The sequence below is a fragment of the Octodon degus genome, unplaced genomic scaffold (genome assembly GCF_000260255.1).
Source record: "Octodon degus isolate 3935 unplaced genomic scaffold, OctDeg1.0 scaffold00123, whole genome shotgun sequence".
NCBI lineage: Eukaryota > Metazoa > Chordata > Mammalia > Rodentia > Octodontidae > Octodon > Octodon degus.
In genome coordinates, this window is record NW_004524699.1 from 7,352,509 (window position 1) to 7,360,099 (window position 7,591).

General features: G+C 36.9%; 1 non-coding gene across 1 annotated transcript; it reads left to right on the plus strand.

Annotated features, from left to right (window-relative positions):
• Positions 1-280: 280 nt before the first annotated feature.
• On the plus strand, positions 281-484 carry LOC111812422. The gene has a single exon (XR_002817935.1). It is a non-coding gene; the product is annotated as a small nucleolar RNA SNORA73 family (small nucleolar RNA).
• The last annotated feature ends 7,107 nt before the right edge of the window (positions 485-7,591 follow it).

The following is a 7,591-nucleotide window of genomic DNA, read 5'->3' on the forward strand; positions in this document are numbered from 1 at the left end:
GATATCCAGAAAGAGAATGGCCAGTTGTCCCTCAGACAAAGGATTTATATCAAAACATATAAAGAAATGAAAAAAAATCAGGCCCCCTATATTCAAAAACCCAATCAAAAAATGGGCATCTGAGTTGAATATATAGTACTCAGCTAAAGAAATAAAAAAGGCAAATAAATATATGAAAAAATGTTCAACATGACTGGTCATTTGAGAGATGCAAATTAAAACAACACTGAGATTTTATCTCATTCTAGAAAAAATGCCTATCATCAAGAAGTCTACCAATCCAATGTGGATACCCCGGGAGGTCACTCTCCCCAGAATCTGACAAGGTGGCCTGCGGGAGCATAGGGCTCTGCTCCACGATGTACAATCCCTTTCCACAACATTGGAGAAGAAGCTGGGCCTCATGCCTGAGCCTGCACATTCCTACAACTTCTCAGAGTCCTTTGGGCAGTGACTGAGGAGACAAACCATGCAGGAAACAATGTAAAAAAAAAAAAAAAAAAAAAAGAAGTCAACCAAAAAAACCAAAAACAACAAAAAAAGTCAACCAATAACAAATGCTGGAGGGGCTATTTTTCTGTGTGATAACTTTCAGGTATATATTATCCTCCAAAAGTTCTACTTAAGTTGGCTTATAGCAAAGTGGACACTCATGATAAAGTCTTCGAAGTTGGCACACTGGTCCTGTGGATTGGTATCTGATGGTGTGCTAGGGCAGCACTGGCTACTGGACACTTTGCTTTTCACATTTGTAGTTTTTATTTATTTGTTTATTTATTTATTTTAGAAATAAACACATTTGTATTTTTGGCTGCACCGTGACTCTCTAATGTGGGGTCTTCCTTGTGGATGCCAGAGCTAGTACCCCTGTGTGTATCCACACTGGCCTCAGTCACACCTCCTGTGGTTATCTTTGGGCCTAAGGGTGAGCAGTGGGTCTCTGGGTTGTGCTAAGCATTTGCTCTGCTGTCAGTGTTCCTTAAGGACAAGTGGCAGCTGGCGAGAAATCTCAGCATAGCCACATGAAGGGATGTTGACAAGTGGACCAACTACCTAAGCAGTTATCAGTGAAAGTTCTTTCATTATGGGAAATCTATTAACCTACTAAAATTCATGTGAAGATTCCTGGAAATGTTGCAAGGGGATTGTCCAAACTGCACTCTGTAAAGTTAAAGTTCATTCTGTAGATAATGCCCACATGGACCTGACTTAACTTCTCCCCCCTCTTCCCCTTCTCCTCTTCCTTCTTCATCTTTTTATTTGTCTTCATGTTCTTTTGTATTGGCACATAGAAGTTAAAATTCATTCTTTAGATATTGCCCACAACAATATCTCATGCAAGTCTGTACCAAGGATCTGCATTGGGAAGGTGTAAAAATCAGTGGTGGAAGCTAGAAAGTCTGGGTCAGCAGGATGCAGGATCTGCGCCAGCAGGCTGAGGGTGTTTCATTGGAGCCAGGAAGTGATGCTCAAGGTAAGGAATAGAGTGACCCTGAAAAGAACCACAGCCATCTTTAGAGACAGTAAGGACCTGAGCTCCTCTGTTGATGAAATAGCTGAATTCATATCAGCAAAGCCAGCCTGACAAGCTTCTCTAGGAGAATCGACAGCACATCATCTTCCCCTCTAGTTTTTTTTCCTATGCTGTTGACAACAATCCTCAAATGTGCCTTCTACACCCAGAGCCATGCTGATTCAGTTCAGCTGGGTGTTCCATGCTGACCGTTAGTTAATGCACCACAGCCAGAGTTCCAGGCTGAGTTTCTGCCTAACACAATAGACCAGCTTTCTGTCTGGTTAAGCAGCAAGGGTTAACTGCCTACCTGCTCTGCCTAGTACTCTGGTCACATGTGAGACACCACTCAGTGCTCTTGTCCTCATTGGGTCTGCAGAAATCTTCTCATTAGTCTTGGGCAGATTTGTTTCTCCTCTGAGTACCCGAAATTTGCAGGAGCCTCTGAACGGCATCAGGTGTCTGTTTCATGGACACTGGAATATACGCTGGATAACCGGTGTTAGTTCCCAATCAGCAGGAATCCATACGGGAGCCTCAGAACCAAGGCGCCATAACTTCTTGGTCTGATTTCCCAGCTTGAAAATCTGCCACAAACTGGGCATTACATGGAGAGATCTCTCAACCTGAGTAATCTCCATTCAAACTCACATCACATACTTTATTTATTTAATATATTTATTAAGAAACAAATAGCAATGAGATAGTTTCACAACCAATTACTAGTACATTTTCAATAATTAATACATTGCATATTGTTGTCTCAGTGGTTATTCATTGTAAAAGATGCAGACCTGATATCCTGTCTGAAACACTATTACAACAAGCCTCTCTATTCATTAAATTAAGAGAATGGAGCTGTATATCTATCCTAACTACTTTGAGTATACAGATACAAAATGGTTGTTCATTTGCATCCCCTTTTTTTGGTTAGTTTTGTCAGAAAAAGGCATTCCATTGTCATTTAAATATTGTAGGTGTTTGAGTTCAGCAAAATAGTCCAGGAGTCCATAATAGTAGTCAATTTTCGGTAAGACTGGAAATGTCACAAGTTGTTGACTTGAGTCTTTTACAACACAGCATATTAATATGGCTTTACTTTTTATACTTACTTCTTATATTTTTTATGCTGGATGGCATGTAGAGAGCCAGTTTTTCCAGTACCATTTGTTAAAGAGGCTATCTTTCTTCCAGTGAGTATGTTTGGCCCCTTTGTCACAGATAAGGTGGCTGAGTGTGTTAGTAGGGGCGTCAACATCTTTTAATCTATTCCATTGATCCTCAGGTCTATTTTGATGCCAGTACCATGCTGATTTTATCACAGTAGCCTTGTAGTATAATTTCAAGTCAGGAATTGTAATGCCTCCTGCCTTGTCTTTATTGCCCAGGATTGCCTTTGCTATTCTAGGTCTTTTCTAGTTCCAGATAAATCTTAGGAATGACTTCTCTATGTCTGTGAGATATGTCGGTGTTAGTCTGATAGGGATTGCATTAAGTATGTACAGCAATTTTGGGAGTATGGCCATCTTCACAATGTTGGTTCTTCCTATTCAGGAGCATGGAATATCTTTCCATTTTCTGAAATCCTCTACAATCTCTTTTTTTCAGAGTGTTGTAATTTTCCTTGAAAAGATCTTTGGCATCCTTAGTTAGATTAATTCCAAGGTATTTCATTTTCTGTGGTGCTGTTGTAAAAGGTATTGTTTCTTTAATTTCCCTCTCAGAGTGTTTGTTGTCTGTGTAGAGGAATGCTATTGACTTTTGGGTATTGACTTTGTATCCTGCTATGCTACTGAAGTTGACATCACATACTTCAAAGAAAGGTAAAGAGGAATGTATCTTGTAAAATTAAAGATTACTGGCCTAGGGAGAAAATACTCTTCTGAAAAGAGAGACTTTTCAGAAGAAACAGAAACTTTCCTTGTCCTCCCTCTCCTTGTCCTCCTCCCTCTTTTCCTCCTCCTTTTCCTTCTTCATCTTTGTATTTTTTCTTCATGTTCTTCTTTTCTATTGGCAAGTTTAAAATTTTTTTTAAACTTTTTTTCGTTTGGGGGAGGTTGTTTTTCCCATCCGTTTTCTTATCTCCCTTTTTAAATATTACTTTGTTTTATTTTTTGAGTAGATCCTTTTATTCTCTTTCTTCTTTTATCACTTTCTTTCTTTCAACTTGTTTTCTTAGTAATTTTTCTTCTTTTCTATTCCTTTAGTTTAATCTCCTCTCCCTATTATTTATCCTTTCCTACCTGCTCATTTTCATCACTGTTGTGTAATACCATTGATTTTCATTTACTCTTTAACAGGAACTTCTATATCAGCCTTACCAGTCACTGCTTTAGTTTTCATAGTCTATTTCTTTTCTCTTTTTTCTTCATGCTGCTGCCCCCCTACAATTTACCCTAATGCATCTATAGGTTACTGACCATATCCTACTAGAGCTGAATACTGCTTTACAGTGAAAGGGAGTGAAGTTGTTCTACGTCAATATTTATATATTTTCTATTTGTCTTAGATATTTCTCTACAATTATAAATCTTGTACCTACAGTTAGTTAAAAGTGACAAAGCATACGTTATTATAGTTTGTCATCTTTCAGTTTGTGTTAGATGTTAATGTTATTTTTTATTTTACTACTTTAGCAAAGGTTACATAGTTGTTGTTATAAATTTATCTTCTTTGCATGCCAGTAACTAGATTTGGGACACAAATAATACTGCAGTTCAGTACCTAAAAATAGTGTACTAGTCAGAACAGAACAGGCTGCAGCCTTTCATCCCTAATAGAGGAGGTAAGATCCTGGGACAGACCTAAGGGCCAAAAGATAGCTACACCTAGAAAACATCTCGGAAGGGTAGTCATTACTTAGAGACGTCTCAATACTAGCAGTAAAACTGCTAAACAATTTATAAGCCTCAATGCAGAAAACAACAATAACAACAACAGCAATGAATAGAAAAGGAGAAAACATGGAGTCAGGGTACAATCCCAAAAACCCAACTCACCTAAAGCAAGTCCAAAGGGAACACTGATGATTATGACTGATAGGCATTGACTTATCCTTGCCATTGCTTTCCTTGTATTGCTTTCCTGTTGCTCATTTCCTCCTTCCCTTCTGTTTAATTGCTTGCCTTGACTGATAGATGAATTCTATTAAGGATCCTGGGGTTGTTGCCTGCATTTCTTTTTCTAGAATATTCTATAACTATCAATAAGGTGGTAGAAATGAAAACACACTCAGATGAATTTTCTGAAATGGTAGTAGCAGAAGTAACAAAGTAGATTAATAAATTCCTAGACAAATACAGAAAATAGCTAGATAGATAAAGAGATGACTCCATGAAGAAGGAAATAGCGAATATAGAGTAGATACAGATTTAAAAAAATAGAGGAACATAGCAAATTCATGAAAAGAACGAATGCCCAACATAAGAAAGAGTCCATAAAATAGATTCAAATAGATATCCAGATTAAGAATTCTACTGAAAGTATATGCAGCAGAATCAACCACTTTAAACACAGAATATCAAGTATAAAAGACATCAGAGGTTGGCAATCATCAAATGAAAGACTTTTTTTGGCCAGCTCAGCCCACCCCAAGGATGGGGATGGCATGGCATGTGGTGCTAGAGATCGAACTGTGTTCCCTTGTGTCTGCCTAAGTTTGCCTAAGCAGGCACTTTAGACTACTGAGCTATCTTGCCAGCCCAAGTCTTCTTACAAATTGCAAGGGACCAAGAAAAATCAATCTGACATCAGCAAGACAATGTAAAATAGAATAATATAAGATTAGTTGGAATCAATGAAAAAGATCAGAATATAGCACAGAGGACAAAGAAGTAAGAGCAGAAAACATCCAAAGCATGGAAAAAGAACTCAACATACACATAAGTAAGACATATGAAATTTCAAATAGCCATGAGCAGAAAAAAACACCAAGACATGTAAAAACTAAAGTTATAGGTATTCAACACAAGAACACAATATTAAAAGCTTTTCAAGAAAAGAAAAAAAACCTATAAAGGAAAATCCATCAGAATTACAGCAGAAAATGGGTAATAAATGAAAAAAAAGACACAAGAAAAAGAAAAAAAAATGTCACAGGACTGTCCTGCTGCAATGCTGCAAATGGTTAGATTTCTAAATTTCTGTGTAAAAATATGTATATATTCCTATTTAAAATTTTTTTCTTCATATTCTGTAAGGACTTAAAGTTCAACACATCAATACTTGATGGAAAAATACCCATTCCACATTACCTCTAAGATATTTGATATTTAGACAGATAGGGTAAACCGAACTGCATATGTTGCAGGGTAATAATAAGCTTCTCTTCAGGAGGGTTAACAACCTAAGTTTGCAGATAAAAAATTGGAGAAAAGGAAGGGCTGCAAGGTCAGCCAACATTTTGGCCCTAGCCTTTCAAGGTCAGTGAAGACTGAGGACATAGGAGAACCTGTACTGTAACATCATGTAACTCAGTTGTACCCCAAATTTTCTGATCAAGGAGATTATGGAGCCACGGAGGAATGTGATTGATGATGTATAGTGTGCCTAAAGAGAGTCACATGGAGAGAAAACTTTCAGAAAGCAAATTGGTCAAGCAATGACTGTGACTTATTCACATGGCTGACACTGACAAAGGATCTACAAAGTGCAGTACAGGGTTACAGGATAAATCCTGAGGGGACTTGGCTGACATTGTCAGATACAAAAGTTACATTTCTTGTTATATAAGTCTTGCTTTTCCTTGGTCTTAACCATTTAGCAGAAAAGTATAAAAATGAGGTATATAAAGTAAAGCCATATTAATATGCTGAGCTGTAAAAGGCTTTAGTCAACAACTTCTGTGGATAACCCACTACTACTGTGGTCTGCTGGTCTGTGTTGGATTGTTTTGCTGAGTTCATGCAGTTATAATATTTAGATGCCAATGGAATACCCATTTCTGACAAGACTAAACAAAAAAAAGGGGGGATACAAAGGAAGAACCATTTTGTATTTGTATATACAGAATAGTTGGGATAGATATACAGCTATTTCACTTAATTCAAAGACAGGAAAGATTTGTAGTAATATTGTTTGGACAGGATATCCTGTCTGCTTCTTGTAGTATGGATAACCACTAAGAAGATAACAATGTACAATGTATTAATTATTGAAAATGTCCTATTAATCAGCTTTGAAACTGTCTCATTGATATTTGTTTCTCAATGAAACAAAACAAAATAATATAAAATAAAAAAAGAATTACAGCAGAGTTTTCAAACAAACCCTTATCTCAGGAAGACCATGGAAGAAGTATTTAAAGCCCTAAAAGAATATAGCTTTCAATTCTGATTGCTATACCATGCCAAATTATCTTCCAAAATTGATGAAGAAAGAAGATACTCTATTTTCACAAAGAAATTTATGATTGATTATGAAACCAGCCCTCCAAAAAGTTCTGAAGAATATCCTAGAAAAAGACAGTGAAGAAAATAATCTCAAGATTCTTAATAGAATGAATCCACCAGGGCAGGCAAGCAATTAAACAGAAGCAAAAGAGGAAATCAACAATAGGAACATAATATAATGAAAAGGATAAGTCAATACCTATGAGTTATAACCATCAATGTGAACTGTTTCAATTGACTAATTGAAATAGACTGGCAAAATGGAAAAACAAACAAGATCCCACAATATGCTGTATATGAGAAAATACATTTAACCCAAAAAGGAATTCATAGATTGACAGTGGAAGTTGGAAAACAATATATCATGCAACAGGAACCTGGTAAAAAGCAGGAGTATCCATTCTACTTGAAAAGTGGGCAGCAAGCCAAAACTGATCAGAAGAGACAAAGAAGGTACTATATACTTGTTAAGGGAGCAGCCTAAAAAGAAGTGATAACAATCATAAATATATACACACCTAATAGTGGCACACCCAACTATGTAAAACAAATACTAATGGATATAAAAAATCAGATAAGTACTAATACAAATGTAATAAGGGGGGCTGGTGAGATGGCTCAGTGGTCTAAAGCACCTACTTAGAACAAGCTTAGCAAAGCACAGGGACCGCGGTTCAATCCCCCAGCA